Below are 18,406 nucleotides of genomic sequence, written 5' to 3' on the forward strand. Positions count from 1 at the left end.
CAAAGATTTAGCTGCAAAAAACAGAAATATTATTTAATCAGGCTGCATTGATCAGGAAGTAGAACCAGTATTGTCCTGCCTTTGAGGGTATGATTTAGATAATGAGAAAATAGTATCTCTTGCATGATTTCTGTTATTAATGACAACTGTTACCCTATGATTAATGAATGCTGTGCTGGGTAGAGCTTATTCTCAGTCTTTGAGAATAGATGTAGCCTGAAGGCTTAGCCCAAAGATGAATCACAAGTCTCTTGTGTCATATCCACCTCTGTGTTTGTACATTTGACCCCTCTATGCAGAACATCACCTATAGAGAAGGATGGGTAGTTTTCATAGAATATTAAAAAAAATACAGTTTGAGTTATCTGGCAGCTCATTACCATTTAACGTCGTCTGTATCTTCTCCATGCAAGAGCGCAATGGACCATCCAGAGCACTACTGCCAGGCCGAAGCGGCTTACCCTAGCACATTTGTGAAAACAAGAGACAGAGAAATCCTCCTTAAATTACTAGCCAAAGAGGAATATCAGTGCATGCAAAACACAAAACACCAAAGTCCAGTACAGCAAAACACTATAAACACTATTTCTTTTTGTCAGACATAGAGATGACCTATGATTGCAGCCATCTCTGAAGTGGCAGCAGTGAATGGATTTGTGAAGACCCTATTGTGCAGTAATTGTGTATCAGAGGCCTTTGAAGCAGGGAGCGTCTTTCCATTCCCTTTTCTTTTAAGCTGAATACAAGTTAAGTCAGCTAATTTCACTGTGATACTAGAGATCAACTAAGAAAATACTTAGATTTTTATTTTAGGAGGAATTTGCCTGAGTAAAAAGGAGAGATTACTAAGCACCATGGATATACTTGGTTAGACTCAGGGTGCAAGTTCCATCAGAAGATACTACTTTAAGTAGCAAGCAAACAGTCCCAGCTTCTCTTCTTGCTCTTGTCCAAAAACTTCTCATGCTTCACGCTTCAATCCATAAAGAACGTTCACTGCTGAAAAGTTTTCACTATGTTCAAATTCAGGACATTGTTTTCAGAGTAAGGCTTTAGTTAAGCAGATAAATAAAAAGAAGCATGGAAACAAACAGGATTTTTTTTATACTAAGCTCACAGCAGTGCTAATCTACTTTTTATAAAGATGATTCTTAAATATAATTGGCTACTGGAAAGGTGGGAATCATTAAATGACTTAAGGTATATCACAGCAGGAGGGAGTCTAGATAGGTTTCAGGCCAGTTCCTGAAAAAGTCTTTTCTCCCAGTCCTATGGGCAAGAAATTGTCTTTACACACCATGAATGTGCTAATGATAATCAATGGAAAATAACCTAAATTATTAGACAATCACTGCTAATACCTGAAGGGTTAAAATAATGCAGGAATGCTGGAATATTTTTTTTTTATCCACTGTTGTAAGGAAAATCATGACCCAGGCTATAATATACACCAGGTTTTTTATTTTTGGGTTTTGTTTGTTTGTTTTTTGTAAAGTCAGGCAGCTTTTTAACCCTCTTGGCAACCTGCTCTTACACCACATATCCTCCTCTCACCTAATCTGCTATTCTTACCATGCAAAAATGGACAAGTTTCATAGTTTCAGCCCATGGTTTTTGTTGGTATTTTAAACGCAACTGTTCCATTAAAGCATTTGTAGAAACAGCATCTGAAAAACATGTCAAAATATTCTAAATATAATGGCATGTATTTACATTGGCAACCAGAAATGTTGGAGGAGGAAAAATATAAAATCTTGCTAAGGTTATAGGTGTCATGCTTCATAGGTGTTATGCTTCAAAAGAGGAGGCAGAAAAAATTGTTTTAGTTTAATTTTGCAGACAAATATCTAATTTTTGTAAGACTTCTGACAGAAAAAGGGTGGGGAGAGATTTAGTATAGGCAAGTATTCTCAATATTAAATACGGACATGCAGCCCAGTCTTCAGCTTGTTAAACAACTAGGCTTTCTTGGTAGATGCACAGTCTCGTATGTTTATTCTTAAAAAATACCAAGGCCTTGCTATGGGTTTCAGGCATCAAGATTTCTACACCCACCTAAAGCTCATTAGAGCTCATTTTGATAAGAGAAAATTTTTTACAATGAGGATGGTGAAGCACTAGAACAGGTTGCCCAGAGAGGCGGTAGGTGCCCCATCCCTGGGAAACATTCAAGGCCAGACTGGACGGGGCTCTGAGCAACCTGATCTAGTTGGAGATGTCCCTGCTTATTGCAGGGGGGGTGGGCTAGATGGCCTTTAAAGGTCCTTTTGAAACCAAATTATTCTACGGTTTTGCAGAGGAACAATCTCAGCGCAGAGCTGCAACTCCTTTTTCCTCATTGGGATGGCAAAGAAGGAGAATGGGGTCAGGAGAAGGAACATTTTCAGCCCATCAGCACTCTCCCTATAAATATTCTTTCTGGCCTTATACAGAATCCGAGGCTCAAAGAAATATTCTTGCTGAGATGTGGTGCATCCATAACCACTAACTCCATCAGGAATAAACCTGAGGCGAACTTCCTAATATATCAGCCTGAGACAGGCAGGAAGACTCCAGACTAATGAGTAAGAGGAAACTGAGTCCCTGCAACATGCCACCCGCTCTGCTCTGCCCCTTAACACCAGAAGAGACATTGCAAAGTGCTTCTTTGACCTAGAAGGACCAACAACCACAGAGAATTGTGCCCTCTGACCTAGCGGCACTGCAGCGGGGAGGGAGACAGACTAGGAGAAGGGACCTCTACACCCTTTGCATACACCAAGCAGGGACAGTGAGTGAGGGCTGGCAGGACCTTCCTCCTGCTGGATGAGAAAGCAGAAACCACAGTTCCCTATAAAGCAGGCCATCTCAACCAGCTGGAGAAAGGAGAAGCAGTGGACTCCCAACCAGCTCTTGCAAGCACCCCTGCTGTGGAACATGCCCACACTAATGTTCCCACTCACCCATGCCTCGATGCCTACAGGAGGTCTACAGCCCATCGTGTACCTCCATCTCCATCCACACAAGAAACCAGGGTTCCTATTTGTACCACCTGCACCACGGCACCCACAGGTGCTGTACAGGGCAGGAGGCTTGCTCCCTCACAAAACTGGTCCCCAGGGGCTCAGTTTCAACTTGAGAAGCTTGAGAAGCACAGCAACATCACCTCTCAACACTGCTAATTTTTAGAAGGGGCAAGGCACCCTGTCATGTTTTTCAACATCTAAGTCCTAAGCAGAAGGTATAGTGCCCCTCCTCATCTTTTCAGAAGGTGTAGCAGTTTCAAGAAAAGGATGAATTTAAGTGCAGAAAGGCAGGGAGAGGTATGATAGCAGCAATCGCTCAGCAAAACAGAGAAGCAGTCCATAAGGGAGCTTTTAGTCTAGCTCAGGGGTGGGAGGGAAGGGGGGAGTGGGGGGATAGATACTATAGCTACCTATAACGTTTGCATTGTATTTGTGCATTCTTTTGTAGCCACCTCATGTTGCTAGTCTCCTTATACATAGGAATCAGTGCACAATGTCAGTGTGAGGTTCAGGGTTTAATCCTGAATCTTTGCATAGGCACTAGCTTGAAATTTGGTCACGGGGGAATGCCAGGTCTACAGCGAGAAGAGCATGTCTCCTACACAAACACCGTGTGGCAGTGTTTCAGGGTGTCTTACAGCATGCTTTCTGTTTTCAGTTATCATCAGTCACACTGCAGTACCTGAAATAGTCTCATAACACACAAAGCTGATGATCTTGGACTTGTATGTTGATACCTGAGTAGAAAGTAAATAGTCTGGTGGCCTCACTAAGATTACAGAGAAAACAATGTATGGATCTAGGAATCCCAGGAGAAGTATAAGGTATGTGCCAAAAAGTGGTATTTGCTCCAAACAGACAGGTATCAAGCATGTTACTTAGGGAAAGTCAATGCAGCTGAAAGTGTTAAGTATGTTGCATTTCAGTTTTACAAAGGAGGTGAAAGGTGATCAAGTAAATTGTGATATAATTCCACACTTGTGATAGGTCACGCTTCCCTAAGATTATTACTTGGTTTATGCTATTAAATATTCTTTTATTTTTAAAGCTGACATTAGAAGTGACTATAGGTATAAGCATGAGCTTTACCTGTGACTTGGTGCAACCACTTGAAAACATGGTTTCAGCATTTCTAGGGAGGTGTTTTAGTTTAGATTTGCTTGAACAATGTATTGAAATGGTTTCTGCCGGGCAAGAACATGTACTATAGCTCATATAAAGTAAGTTGGTTGCCTTCCAGATCATGTGAACGGATGTGTGCACACATGACATACTACAACTTGGTAGTGTTTAATATTTTTGTGGTAATTTTCATAAATGTTTGCCCTGATCCAGAGCTCATTGGAGCTCTGTGATCTTGATACTGACTCCAGTGGCTTGATCACATCCTGAATAAGCAGAAAAATAAATTGTTTGCTGACCCTCTCGAACAGAACACTTCCAAAATAATGGAGAGAAACATGCTACTGCTTGCTTTGTCTGTACAATAGCTGTTCTGCAAATAAACACAAGACTAAAAGTTTAAGTAGTCACAGTCCAGCATGGCTGATAAGCCTAAAATTCACTTTAATTTTTAAACACAAAATAGCCTTTTCCACTGTGATCAAATGTGTGTATTAGGTAGGTGAATTTGCATCATTTTTCCAGGATAGGGATAGTGTCAGATTTTCATAACAGAACAAATATTCCAATACAAGTAGGAGCCTTCATGCCTATGTTAAATTGTGATTTTGTCTAAGATCATACATGAGAAACAGAAGCTTAAGCATTGTCAGAAAGCTCCATGGATCAAGGTGTTGTTCCGGTATTCAGAACTGTCATCAAATTACCACACTCAAGAGAAGAGTTAAGAGTGATGAATAAATAAAAATGTTCTAATTATAGCATCTCAGGCATATTTGATACACAAATGTTTAAGTGGGCCAGTTCATGAAAAAGAAAAAAAAAAGCAACTGGCCAAGCATTCTCAGCAGTAGAGAAGATAATAGGAATTACCTCATGAATCCTGCCTGCCCACCTGCTCTAGATACCCTCTCTTTGTGTGTTCAGCAGAAACTGCTGCTGAAAGAAACTTCCATGTGTGCAATTACGAAATAAGTTGTCCCTGGAGAAAATCTGCTCTTACTCTCAAATAATTAATTGGAGGTTATCTTATCCCCTTTTAAAGGGTTAAAATTGGTATGCTTCTTTAAGGACCCTTTGAGAAATTCATTATTGTTACTACTTTATTTTTTGTCACAGTTTTCTGCACCTTACTGAATTCCTGACTCTGTAATATGCTTCACAATGCATGCCCTGGGAACATTGTGATTCATATGAAAGTAACACTTCGTGATTCTATAGTTCTTCCATTTCTGATGATTTTTCCATTTCATTGAACGGTAATTTGTTTTTCTGAGAAAGGATCAATGTATTTTCCATTCATATTCTTGCATGAATTCAAGTAAACTATTTGTTTCAGTGAAGATACTCTAGACTTAACACATAACAAGGGAAAACTTCACATACTGTTCATATGTTGTAATGTTAGCAGTTTGGAAAAGATTCCAGGAATTCCATATTCATTGCAACATTGGTGTGGGTTTTTTTGTTTCTGGTTTCTTTTCAGGGGCTGGGGGTTGCTTTTTTTCCTATTAATCTTACATGCAGTTTTGATTTTTCCTTCATCTAAAGAAGGAAAATCAAAATAAATCACCAGCAGTATGACTGGCCTGCTTCCAGCACTTTCTTGGAGTTGCATCTTTCTAAAAGGCCTCAGCTGAACTGTTGATCAGAGAAAACAGCAGCTATGTAACAGCCCACAGTAAGTCTAAATACAAACTGGGGCCTGGGCCATCAGTGAAAACCAGTGGTTCCAGTTAGAACTGCAGGATCTATAAGAGGTGTCACTGTGACTATCTGAATTGATATTTCAGGAGATCAGAGGTCATCTTGTGTTCTTTCACAAAGCACCATGGGATTTTAGAGTGATCAGCCGTGAAAGAGCTATAAAATGGGTATATAACCGAAACATGAAGCAGCATTTATCAAAAATGGTGAGCATTCAAAGAATACCTGGGTCTGTCCTAGGCACTCTTCCATCTAAGGCAGGCTAAACTCAGTGCTGCTTAGATTTTACAAACCATAGCTTAGCCTGATACGGACTTTAGTTTATGGCTTTACAACCCGTAAATACTGTAATATGTTTTGTCATCTTCCCTTCACTCTCTACATCACCTCCACAGTTATGCAGTGCAAATTTTTTTCCCGGAGAGTAACGTCAGAATGCTGGTGTCTGCATTTTATTTCACAACAGCCATACAGACTGAACCAGTTTTACTTTACAACTTACTGAATAGCACTTCTAGCATTGCAGTCTGAGGCACTTAACACTGGCAAGCTTTGACTGTTTTCTACTCCTTCACTGAAAGTTATTAATAACCTTCAAAGCCGAACACTGTATAGACAGACATAAAAAAAATAATAGTTTGTAGGAAATAGCCGTGGATGTAGAAATGCATTGACATTGACATGGCATGTCTTTTCCTTGGAGCATACTCAAGATATAGCTAACATTTGATTTCTGCTTGATATTAGCATTATAATCTCCAAGTAGTTCTTGTCTAAGTCTTTTCCCAAAAGTACTGGGGACCTGCAATCATGATTTAAATAACCTCATGAATGAACACGGGAGGGCTGGCTTCACATGCGCACATTTTCCTTCTACAAGGTTTCACAGGATACTGTAACTGGTGTTCATAACTGAGTATTTGTTGCTTATCCCACATCTATCATCTTTCTAAGACTTCTCTGATCATTCTTATAACTAAAATAAGGTGTTGCACCACCATTCATATTCTTTACTGACATCAGTCAGCTGAAATCAATGAAACTCATCACTTAAGAGCTGCAGCAGCTCTCCTTCAAGGTAGAGATAAAGTGAATGCAGCTGGCATGTTATCTGGCAGAACATGGCAGAATTAGTCATAACCATAATATGTTGAAGGTCCACATTGAAAATGTTGCTGTTAGAAGCTGGGGAAGAATGGGAGTTAAGAGTTAGATGAGGAGCCAAAAATCATGACCATTGAGGAGGTAACTGAGGTAGGGAAGAGGTGAAATACAGAAACAGAGTAATTGTGCGTAAAGGAGCTTTCAACTAGTATGTTTCAAAGCTAACCACACAGGAGGCCAGTTTAATTATCTTGTTTTTCCAGGGTGGGAAAAGTGACTACTGAAGCCGGCCACGGCTGCAGAACTAGAAACCAAACTGCAGTTTACTTGACTCCACTACACCACATCCCCATTGGAAGAAAGGAAAAAACTTTCAGAAAGAGAGAGAGATGGGGAAAGAGACCAGAGAAACTGAAGACAAAAGGCTGTAAACAGACACGTAAAAACCATGATGTAAGCATGAAACCATATCATGTATGAAAAACAGGAGCAATAGAAAAGGATGTGGAAAGCAGAAAAGATATAAAACCGAAAAGATGAGAGAAATAATTACATAGACAACTCTAAGATTAGAAAAACATTTCTACAATATTTCCTTGTGTTACTTTCATGACAGAAAAGTGAAATGACTTTAGGTCTTTTTGAGCTATTTTAAAACAATATTGGTTTGGAGATGATTGTTAGGCTTAAGTGTTCTGATCTAATATATATCATGATATAGGTCATATAACATGCAAACTAAAAAAGAAACAGCATGCTGTGGCACATACTGTTATAAGTAAAATAGTATGTGGGGAAGACATATTTTTCAGGAAAGACAATACCATAAAGGAGCTCAGTGCCAAGAAATGCCAGTTAAAAGTGTTACACCAGTGCCACGTAGACAGGTACTCCATATAAACCACATATTTTACATCACTCTATATCGGTTAAGCAATACTTACTGCTTTTCATATCTTATGTTTTGAAACCAAAATTAATGAAACTATGAAGACTTGTTATAAATACATGCAATAAACACTGTATTATACATTTTAGTGCCTGTATAGTTTTAGACTTTTGGTAATTCCTTAACTGTGTTCCTAATAGTGTTTTTGTCTGTTCTAATATCTCATAAACCAAATGTGCTGTAAGCCTCAAATCTCAGATTTCTAGCTTCCTAGTCACCTACTAGAATGATGCAATTTCTCCTAGCTCTGTTGAATGACAAGATGAATGACTGCAAAATTGTCATTACTCTTGGATTCGCTGTTATTCAAGTCTTCACTGCTGCTTTCTCTATAGGCACAAAGCATTTGGGGATGGATTGTCTTTTCAAAATGCTAAGAAAGTTATGAGCTAAGCACCATGACTAGTTCAGATGAAGCACTGTGAATAATACCATTTGGACAGCTAATAGAGCTAATCAAATGCAAATACCTCATTACCCAACAGTTTATTACAGTAATCCCACTATCTTGTTTTTATGGAGTATGTATCTGTTTGCAAGTGTTGGGAGATCCGTGTGACAGGTTTGGAGGCAGTCACAGGTGATGGGAAGCTCCTCTGCCAGCTGACAGATTAAGATGTCTTTACATTGAGCAAGACCAGTAGGAACAACTGCCCACACAACCTCTGTGTGTGTGTGTGTTGATTTGTAGTGTTCAGAACCTGGACTGGATTGCTTAATTTTGAGAATAGTTGATGTTTATCTGTATGCATCACAAAAATATTCCCTGGGTTGTATGTGCTGCAAAAGCATAGAGAAAGAAAGACTATTCCTACCTTGTAGAGCTTAATCTTTAAATATAAAAAGCAGATGAAAGCTGGGTGGGAAGTGAACTGACAGTGGACTGGCCAAGACCAGAGCAGATCAGTGGCACTGTGAAAGCATGTCATGATTTAACCCCAGCCGGCAGCTAAGCACCACACAGCCACTCACTCGCTCCCTCCCGGTGGGATGGGGGAGAGAATCAGAAAGGTAAAAGTGAGAAAATTCGTAGGTTCAGATAAAGACAGTTTAATAGGTAAAGCAAAAGCTGCGCGCACAAGCAAAGCAAAACAAAGAATTCGTTCACCACTTCCCATCAGCAGGCAGGTGTCCAGCCATCCCCAGGAAGGCAGGGCTCCACCACGTGTAATGGCTACTTGGGAAGGCAAACGCTGCAACTCCAAACGTCCCCCCTTCCTTCTTCTTCTCCCAGTTTTATATACTGATCATGACATCATATGGTATGGAATATCCCTTTGGTCAGTTGGGGTCAGCTGTCCCAGCTCTGTCCCCTCCCAACTTCTTGCGCACCTCCAGCCTGCTCACTGGTGAGGTGGTGTGAGAAGCAGAAAAGGCCTTGAGTCTGTGTAAGCACCGCTCAGCAATAACTAAAACATCCCTGCATTATCAACACTGTTTTCAGCACAAATTCAAAACATAGCCTCAGAACAGCTACTGTGAAGAAAATTAACTCTATCCCAGCCAAAACCAGCACAGAGTAGAATTAAGATTACCTGAATCCCAATCCAGTAGGTTGTCCCCTAAAACCTGTAGCTGTACTGCCTACAGCAGGCACCAAATTAATCTGTCGCATCAGATTCTCCTGCTAGTTTTTGGGAACGAACAGGCATGCTCAGAGGGAGATTCAACCCTCCAGTACATATATCACCCTCTCGAGACAGCCATTCTCTCTGTTGCGTAAAGTGGGAGCTATGTACTAAGCCTGCACTTGGGCATGCCAGTTATACACCTCAAGCGCAGTATGACCCTAAAACCTGACTATCCCTTGCAAAAGCACACAGACTTATAAATTTGGGAAGTATGAGTATGTTGATAATTAGCCAACCAGTAGTTTACTATATTCTTCACCCATTGTTACTTATGATTTCTCAGTTTGTACAAACTGGGGGTAGATGAAAGCTTCTAGCTCTTCCCTTTTGTTGGGGGTGTGTGAGCATGGTGATTCTTCCCAGAATACGTGGTGGATTTGAACTGAGTGGTTTCTGTCCTTCAGTCCTGCTACTTAGAAACTCCATTAAATCACAAATACATTTCATGTGTCCTTATGCATTGATAATGAAATGTTGTCTAATAAATTCTATTACAGTTGTGCCACCAGCATAAAAGAGAAGAAATTAGCTGTAATACCAGGTAATGCTGCCTCCCACTATTGATTTCAGTTCAGCAATATTTCACAACACAAAGGCACATACACACACAGATCCAGCAGATGCCAGGCTAGTCGATTCTGGGCTGAAATCAGAGGATGCCCTCAAAAACAGTAAGAGGTGTTTTGTTCCCTTTCTGTTTTGTCCCTTAGAAAAAAAGAGTCTTTCTCAACCTGAAAGATTTATTGAGATCTTGAAGGAAGAATAGATGTTTTATGCCTGATGAGGTGGTTTTCCAAAGAACATGGTTCACTCATTCATGTCAACAGAAATGATAAAATTACAGTGTTAAATTATGCATATTTTAGATATATATTATGTGCTCTAAAATGTATGCTAAAGTAAAGGGAATGAGTATTTTTTGCTCCTGGGAAAGGAAGCTGCACATCAATATTTTTCCAAAAGATTCAGACATGTTTTGTCTGACATATCCACCCTATCTTTAGCTTCTTAAAATAAATGAGACTCTTGTCAGCATCAGTTGATTTCTTAGCTGTGCTACGGTACATAATGCAAATAGTACTAGCACACGATTAATTACATCCCTGCCTAATTACACTGTGTAATGTTTCCCTGTGAATATATTCTGTGCAGAGTTGTACTGGCATGTATGCTGATATATAACAAAGGTCAATAAATTGCAAATGTCTGCTACACTGTCTACGTGGTTTTAGGTGCCCTCTGTAACATTTAAACCCCAGAGAGCACGTCAAACTTGCTGCTACCTTGGGCTGCCCAACCCTAAGCCCTTATGCAGTCAGTGGAGTGGAATAGTTGCAATACCTACTCTTCTCTGACCAGTTGCTGTCTTACACTGAGGAGCCAGATTCACACCCTAAAATGTCACGGGTACTGCATAAATGCTCTTGCTGCAGTCACTTGCTAGCAACTGAATAGGAATTATTGGTGTAATGCATTTTCATGGAAATATTTCTGTTAGTTTGGGGTCAAAGAGCTTTTTTTTTCCCACTCAGTTTAAGCAAGGTACCAGGGGATGTTTCACAAACAGGGGATGAGGGGTATACTATGAACTGGTTTTTATTGTGTTAGGATATGCAGCTTGGGCCACACGACAAAAATTCAAAATAAAATGACATTTGTTGTCTTAAACAAGATAGTTCTAAAGGGAGATCAGAAGGACAAAGGCCGTGTCCAGTAACAAGCAGCATGGTACAAAAGGGGCATTTCCACAGAGTGAAAACAGTTGGTATCAAGGTCCTGGCAATCGCACTATATGTATTACAGGGGGGAGGTTATTTGGGACTAGCTCTAGTCTGGTCCCGGACAGGATGCCCAGTAGCAGTGGAAGGGCCTGAGACGAAGTCCTGCAGTGCATCTCGGTCCCACCCTACACAAATCCAGTTTGCCTGTTCCAAGACCACTCTACAATGCAAATCAAAGCAGAGTAAATCGGGAGAATAGAGAGCTCTTTTCAGAGGTATGCTCCTGATCTGTACCATAACTCTAATGACCAAAATAGTGTCTTTGATACTTTTTAGGCATGATCCAAACTGTTATTAAAATCAATATATATGCCGGGTTTACATCAGCAATGGAGCTTCCCTTCCACATTTGAAGGGAAGGGTTATGATTCCTGGCCAAGAAAAGACGAAGGGAACAAGAGAGGAACTGCACATGTGTTTTGCCAACCACCAGTGACACCGTTTTTGCAAGTAATGATTTTTAAAACTGTGTGTTTCCAGGGCATGACTGAATGCAGGTGTTGAAGACAGGGAATAATCATCCTTGGCTTCCCTGTGCACTAGGAAGTATTGAATGGCTGCAGACCACGGTATTAATGATATCTTGACTATGACTCAGGCACTCTTCTGACAGAAGGGTCCTGGAATACCTATCAAGAAGTAATACAGTACATAGATACTCAAAGGGCTGCAGAAGTTGGGCCAGGATTTCTTGAAGACCACTATATCAATATGTGTACAGGGTCATGCTAAGACTCTTCCCACATTTTCATGGTCTCATGGAAAGGCTAATCATAGCTAGCATGCAAATTTTTCCTGTCATGAAATATCCAAAATGTTTTGTGTCTTATTTTGGCTGTTCTGTTAACTCCGTATTACCAGCTTGACTTCCTCCCCCCCCCACCCCCCCCTTAAAAGAATCCAGCATTTGTTTGTGTAAATGAACATACTTTGGTATTTTAATCAGAACGAACTGCATCTGGATTGCTCCTTTATTGCTATCAGTTTCTCAGACTGTGGAATATGCAAAAATTAGCTCATACTGAAATGTGAGGACAACAAAACTAAATCCTACAGGGAGATGGACTAAACACTGGCTAAATGTCCAAGATGTCAAAAACTGCAGAACACTGAGCACAGACAACAACGAAGATTTTAAAGTGTGCCCACTTTGCAAATAGAGTGCAACAGCTACATGGTGTGAACACTGAGGTCTAAGATATCCAGCTGAGGTGATAACTTGAATTTCCAAACTTAGAAACTCCCTTCAGCCAAGCAATTGTGAGGAGGAGTGGAGGGGTCAGAACAATTTGTGTTGTCCCTGAACAGTTACAGCCTGATAAAACGAAACCACATACTGAGAAGGCAATTTTTATATTATGCTTAGGTTCTATTACATACTTAGGAGTTTAAATTGTGCAGTATTTACACAAAGCTCCCACTGAAGTTTACGATTTCACAGTTAAAAATGCAGTTATTAAGGCATCGTTATTATTATTTGAATTATTGTTATTAACTTGGAAACTCTCCACTTGTATATCCCATTTTGTTTGGCATCTATAAAACCCTTCATGTGTGGAATGGTCCATGACTATAAAAAAACCCCAACAATCTCAGTGCTTCGCTGTTCCCTCCTGCCAGCGATAATTCTTCTTAAACTCAACATATTAAACGTTTCCTCTGCTTGTCCTCATCCCTTGAGGAAAGCTCTCGTTCCGTTTTCACTACTAAAAATAATTGTGTTTATAAATCTAGTGACAGATGTCAGGAATTTATCTCCTTACCATGGCAGAACATGCCTCATCTACTTGCCAGCTCAGGGATTAGCTGGGGGGAAGGAGGAGCGGGCATGAGGCTGCGGGGTTTGTCTCACTGTCTGGCTTAACACAGCCGGCTGAGGGCAGGGCGAGGCAGGCGCTCCCGCCACCACCAGCCTCCCCAGGTAACGCGCCGCTGGGCCGAGCCGCGGCACCGAGCTGACAGGCCCGGCCACCGCCGAGCAGCGCGGCTGTGCTAGGCGCAGGCCCCGGGCGGCTCTCTGAGGCGGACCCCGCGGAGGACGGGTAGCCCACGGCCGCAACGGCCCCACCCCCAGCCGCCCTGCCCCGCCCCTCCTCGCCCCGCCCCTCCTCGCCCCGCCTCTCCTGTGCAGTGCCCCGCCCCACCGGAAGCAGGTGCCTCGGGCCTGCCCCCGGAAGCAGGTTCCGCCCGCGCGCACCGGCCGCCCTGGTGCCCCCGCCCCGCCGCTCCCCGCCCCGCCCCGCCCCGCCCCGCCGCTCCCCGCCCCGCCGCGCCAGCACTGCGCCTGCGCGCTCCGCCGCCTGACTGGCCCCTCCCAGCGCGCGGGGCTCGGGGCGGGGCCCAGCCCGGTGACGCTCCCGCCTCTGCGGCGGCCGCTACCGCCCGCCCCGCCCCGCCCTCCGCCGCGGGCCGCGCGCGCCGCCGGCTCTGCGCGCGGGGGCGGCGCCAAGGGCTCCCCCCGCCGCCCCGCCCTCTCCGCTCGCTCCTCCAGCGAGCAGCGGAGCTCGCCCCGCCGCCGCCGCAGGTGAGTCGGGGCAACGCGTGGGGCACGGGCCGGGCCGCGCCGCCTCGCCGCCGGGGCCGGGGAGGGGGGAGAGCGCGGGGGGCCCCATCCCGCCCGCCGCCGCCGCGCAGGGACCGTTCTGGTGGCGGGGAGCGAGGGGGGGGAGCTGGCGGGCGGCGGCCCCGCGCCCGCCGTTTTCCACCGCCCCGGGGTCGGCGCTGGGGCGCGGGCGCCGCCCCGCAGTCCCCGGTCGGTGGCTCGCGCCGTGCGGCAGCACCCCGGGTGTGAGGAGGCGGCGGGCGCGGCCGCGGGAGGGGCGCGGAGCCTCCCGCGGGGGCCCGGCGGCCGCCGCTCCCTGAAGGTTACGGGCGTCGACCTTGGGGGGGGGCTTCCCCCCCCCGGGCCAGCGGCCGCCCGCCGGGCGCTGAGGTGAGCGGGGCAGGTGTGGGCGTCCGCGGGGCGCGGGGTGACGGCGGCGCCGCCCGCACCTGCGGAGGGCGGAGGGCGGCAGCGCCCTTGCCCCGAACAAAGGGGCCGCGCCCCGGTGAAGGGGCCGGGGCTGCCGGAGCCTCCGTGCGTGTGTGCGCCCTGCGGCCGGGGGTGGGTGCGAGCCGCCCTGCTGGAGCGTGGGAGCCGCCGCTGGCTGCCGTGCGCCGCGCTCCTCCAGCCGTGCACGGTGACCGGCGCCGCCGGTGACTGTCGCTGGTCTGTGCCGGCGACAAAAGGAAGCAGCGCGAGGTCTGCTTGTTAAGTTCCCTAAATAAAACAGCCTTTCGATGTTCACCTGTTAAGTAATTCGGTGTTTGCTTTTGGGTTTCTCTTAAATGGAAGCTCATCACTTCATCCCCTTCCCCATAATTGAGTCTCTTAAAAAAAGGTGTTAATTGGGCCCTATGTATCCCAAGCCTCCCAAACCTGGAGAGGGATTTTCAGGTATGATCTGCGTGCCTGCTTTGTAGCATCGCTGAACTGTCCTGGCAGAAAGACTGCCAAAACGCTTATTTGCAGACCCCAAATGACCGTAACATTTTGTGTCAAGCTTGCGCTTCTGCTCCTCGTTGGAAAGAGACTTTGCATTCTGCAGTGCAAACCATTACACTGCCATGAGTGGAAGCGATATTTGCCGCTGCTGGCATCTCAGTGTCTGGAGACAGGTTATGGAGAGGTCTGCACAACAAGCTTTCAGTTGTTCTTTGTCTCTTCCAAGGAAAGTTAAAAGAGAGGAGCTCCTGGGAAGGGGGCTGCATGGACTGGGAGAAGATAGGGCATTTGATTAGTTATCAGCATAATGTATAGCGATTATAACTGGATTCTTAGTTAAAAATCCTCTTGTTGACAGATTTATTCATCTAGTAGCATGTGCCTCGACATTTAAATCCTGGGAAATTGTAAGCGTTCTTAATGGAATGAAGAACAACTGTGTGATATGTAAATCGCTGATGTAGATTTAAACCCTTCAGTCTATGCTTGTGAGACAGCGTGTCAAACGTTTTTTGTGGAAGCCTCCAAATGGTAGAAGTTATGTTAGGGATTGTCAGTGCTAGTGATGCTTACCTTTCTTTTTTTTTCCTTTTCTGTGAAAATGTGGCATACTGTTGCACAAAAAGATCAAAAAAAGCTTTCAGCCCTCTTCATGAGAGGTCAACTGTGGGGTTAAATAAGCTGTCATACTAAATAGCGAATGTACTCCTTTACTATCATGTGTTCCTTGATCTCAGTCTCCTCTATGTCATGCTCTTCTGAATTTGAGGAAGGGAAGAAGTATAACCATTTTAAGGTGAAGTATTTTGAGTTGCATGTACTTTGGCAAGGTTGTAATAATGTCATCTTTAATTTTTTTTAGACCTGAAGGAGAGGATCTTTAGCCATGAAAGGGAAAACTAGAATGTCTTCTAGCTGTGCTTTTGTTGTAATCTGTGTCACCTGTGGGCATGCACTCTTTACATAAACAATTCATAGAAGCAGAACAAGGCGGTCCTGGCTAAAAGCAACCAAGGAGGATCACGAGACTGTTAATTAAGTGTTGTTGGAGACCTTGCAGTGGTCCACAAGTCTTCTGTATTCAGAAAGACTTCCATGAGAACAGTTGTGTTCTTAACGTCAGTTAAGTCATGCACTGGCACCCCCGTGTATATTTTTCAAAGGGATTACCCTGAAACAGGGGTGGTCTGTCTAACATGAGCTTTTACTCCCTTTAAATGTCAAGTGCATCTGACTTGGAAGAAAATAATTCCCGAGGCAAAGGATGTTGCAGTCTTAGAAACTGATATACCGCAGTCTCTGGTGTCAAAGAATACTGTAGGTACAGTGTCTTGGTATGTAAAAAGTTGTTTAGGCAACTGTGTTTTGACTAATTGACCTCAGTGTTATTTTCCCTGTAGTTTCACAGTCGAAGAAGAAATTATATGAGGAAAAGCTTTTAGCTTTATGGTTAGATTTGCTTTATTTACCACCTATGCTGTAGGATATATAGTGGTCCTGGGAATAAGTCACTGGTCACACGTGTTCTGGACAGGGAACTCCCCACCTCCTTGAAAGTGCTTACAGCCACCTTCCGATAAACTTCTAATAGCTTCGAGCTATTGTAATTACTTTGCATGAAAATTGAAATCTATTTTAAGTGAACAAGGTAGTTTAGTAGGCTAGTGACAGCATTCTTGTGAACATATTATAGCCTGCCTACATCACACACGCAGTGATGGGACAAATGTTTTAAGTCTCCTTCCTACCTTATGAAGAATTGATGTAAGGAACCAAGAAATTAGAACAGTTGGTATTATTACTGTACATCCACTGAATGTTCTGCAAAATGTTTTACATCTTATAAATCACTAATTAGGGAAGAAATGGTTATATGTTACCAGTCTGTTGCAGTACTTAAAATCATCTCTTAGGGTAGTTCTAAAATGTTATTGGTAAGTCTTAATGTCTGTAGAATCTGAAAATATTTATAGTCCTTGTGGATGTAAAGAACTTAAGAGTCACTTTATAGCAAATGCGCCTTGCAGACAGACCACGGAGTTATTAAATCCTGTTTTACTTCTTGTCATGTTTTCTTAACTCTTGTTGAGTCAAAGTGAGTACCTACCAACCAAGGATTTGTCAGTGGGCACACCTGATTGTCAAATCTCTTTAGTAGATGTGCAACTCACAGCCATCAAGTTGGGCTTATACTCAGAGTCTTAGGAACTCTATACACAGCAGGAAAAAAAAAAAAAAAAGAAAATATCCAAAATTGCTACAGAAAAGAAGTCCTAGATTTAGGGGTAGGAACAAGCTGGGAAGAAACGGAGTGTAGGCTAATTAATGCTGACTTAGAATGACCTGATGAGAGAACTGGTTGCCTTTGCCTAGAGGGTGGCTTAGTCTTCACTTACTAGTATTTGTTTAGTATTAGTCTTGTGTCTATCAAAATTCCCAGCACCTTTGGGGCAATAGATTGGTAACACTGAATTATCCAGGCTGTGCATGGGGGGGGGGGGGGGGGGGGAGGGGGGAAGGAGAAAGAGGTCTGTAGGAGAGGTTAGACGACATAAAGAGGGGAGATGTAATGAAAAAGGCAGCTACTATAGAGAATTCAAAATAAGCTATGCTGTGATAAGTTTATAATGCTAATATGGAGAGGAGCCAAGAATGCAAAGAAGGTAGCACAAATAAGATATAAAGAGAGTTGGTTGCATAGTAACTGTGACCGTTACTTTAGTGGAATTGATGATGCTTATTTTGTGATATTGGCTCCTTAGTTCAAGCAGTTGCAATATACGTTGAAATCCTGGAAGTACAGTTAATGTATTGTAGTGAAATTACAGTTACAGAGAAAAATACATATCATTTGATGATGCAAGAGTGTGGGAGTGTCTGGTGCAGTGGCCCACAAGGTTTCATTAAAAAATGGTATATAAATACACTGTATGACCAAACAAGTATTTCTGCAAATCATGGAGAATGTGATTTTTGCGAAGGAGCTTGGCACCTGTGCTTAGCAGATGGGTAACAGGGATCAGCCATGCATTCAGGCCTTGGTACCTGTTTCATTTTACTCTCTGAAATGCTAACTTAATACCCTTCTGTGCCGCTGTTAGACTTGATCTTTAAGTCTGATCCTTGTCTCCAGCAGTCTGAGAACACGTGTAACATGCAGGCAGAAATCCTTCCATCAACTTTAAACAGAATGCAGAAAACGTGGAAGTTTTCCAGACATGAAACTTCTGTGAAGAATGTTGAAAGCCAGCTATGTGTGGTATAGTCCTTCTCTTTGCTAGTACTTGCATTCAAGCCCATCAGACAGCGCAGGGCGAAGCCAATCTGTCATTTCAAGGCTGTGCCATTTCCGCAATGGGCTTTCAGTATGGAAGTAGTTAATTCCAGCAATGATTTGCCCAATGGGATTAATTTCAGACCTCAAAATAAAAGAAACTATACAGACAGGAAAACAATGTTAATGTGTCAGACTTCTGCAGGCATGCTGTGTCAGTCATAGAACCCGCCCTTGACAGGTGAGATCACACCATGGAAGATGTTTGAGTAGATGGACCTGAAGGCTTTTCTCAAAGCAAGGCTGGTGGAAGCTTATCTTTAACCATCTGTCACTGTTACCCATGGAG

General features: G+C 43.5%; 1 protein-coding gene across 1 annotated transcript in view; it reads left to right on the plus strand.

Moving 5' to 3' along the window:
• The first annotated feature begins 13,668 nt into the window (after positions 1–13,668).
• The window catches only part of RALA (RAS like proto-oncogene A), a 28,757-nt gene continuing 24,019 nt past the window's right edge, over positions 13,669–18,406 (plus strand). Inside the window, exon 1 of the mRNA XM_056337520.1 lies at positions 13,669–13,823. The gene's annotated coding sequence lies outside the window, so the exon portion shown is untranslated. The remainder of the gene's footprint in view (positions 13,824–18,406) is intronic.

The sequence above is a fragment of the Falco biarmicus genome, chromosome 4 (genome assembly GCF_023638135.1).
Source record: "Falco biarmicus isolate bFalBia1 chromosome 4, bFalBia1.pri, whole genome shotgun sequence".
Classification (NCBI taxonomy): domain Eukaryota; kingdom Metazoa; phylum Chordata; class Aves; order Falconiformes; family Falconidae; genus Falco; species Falco biarmicus.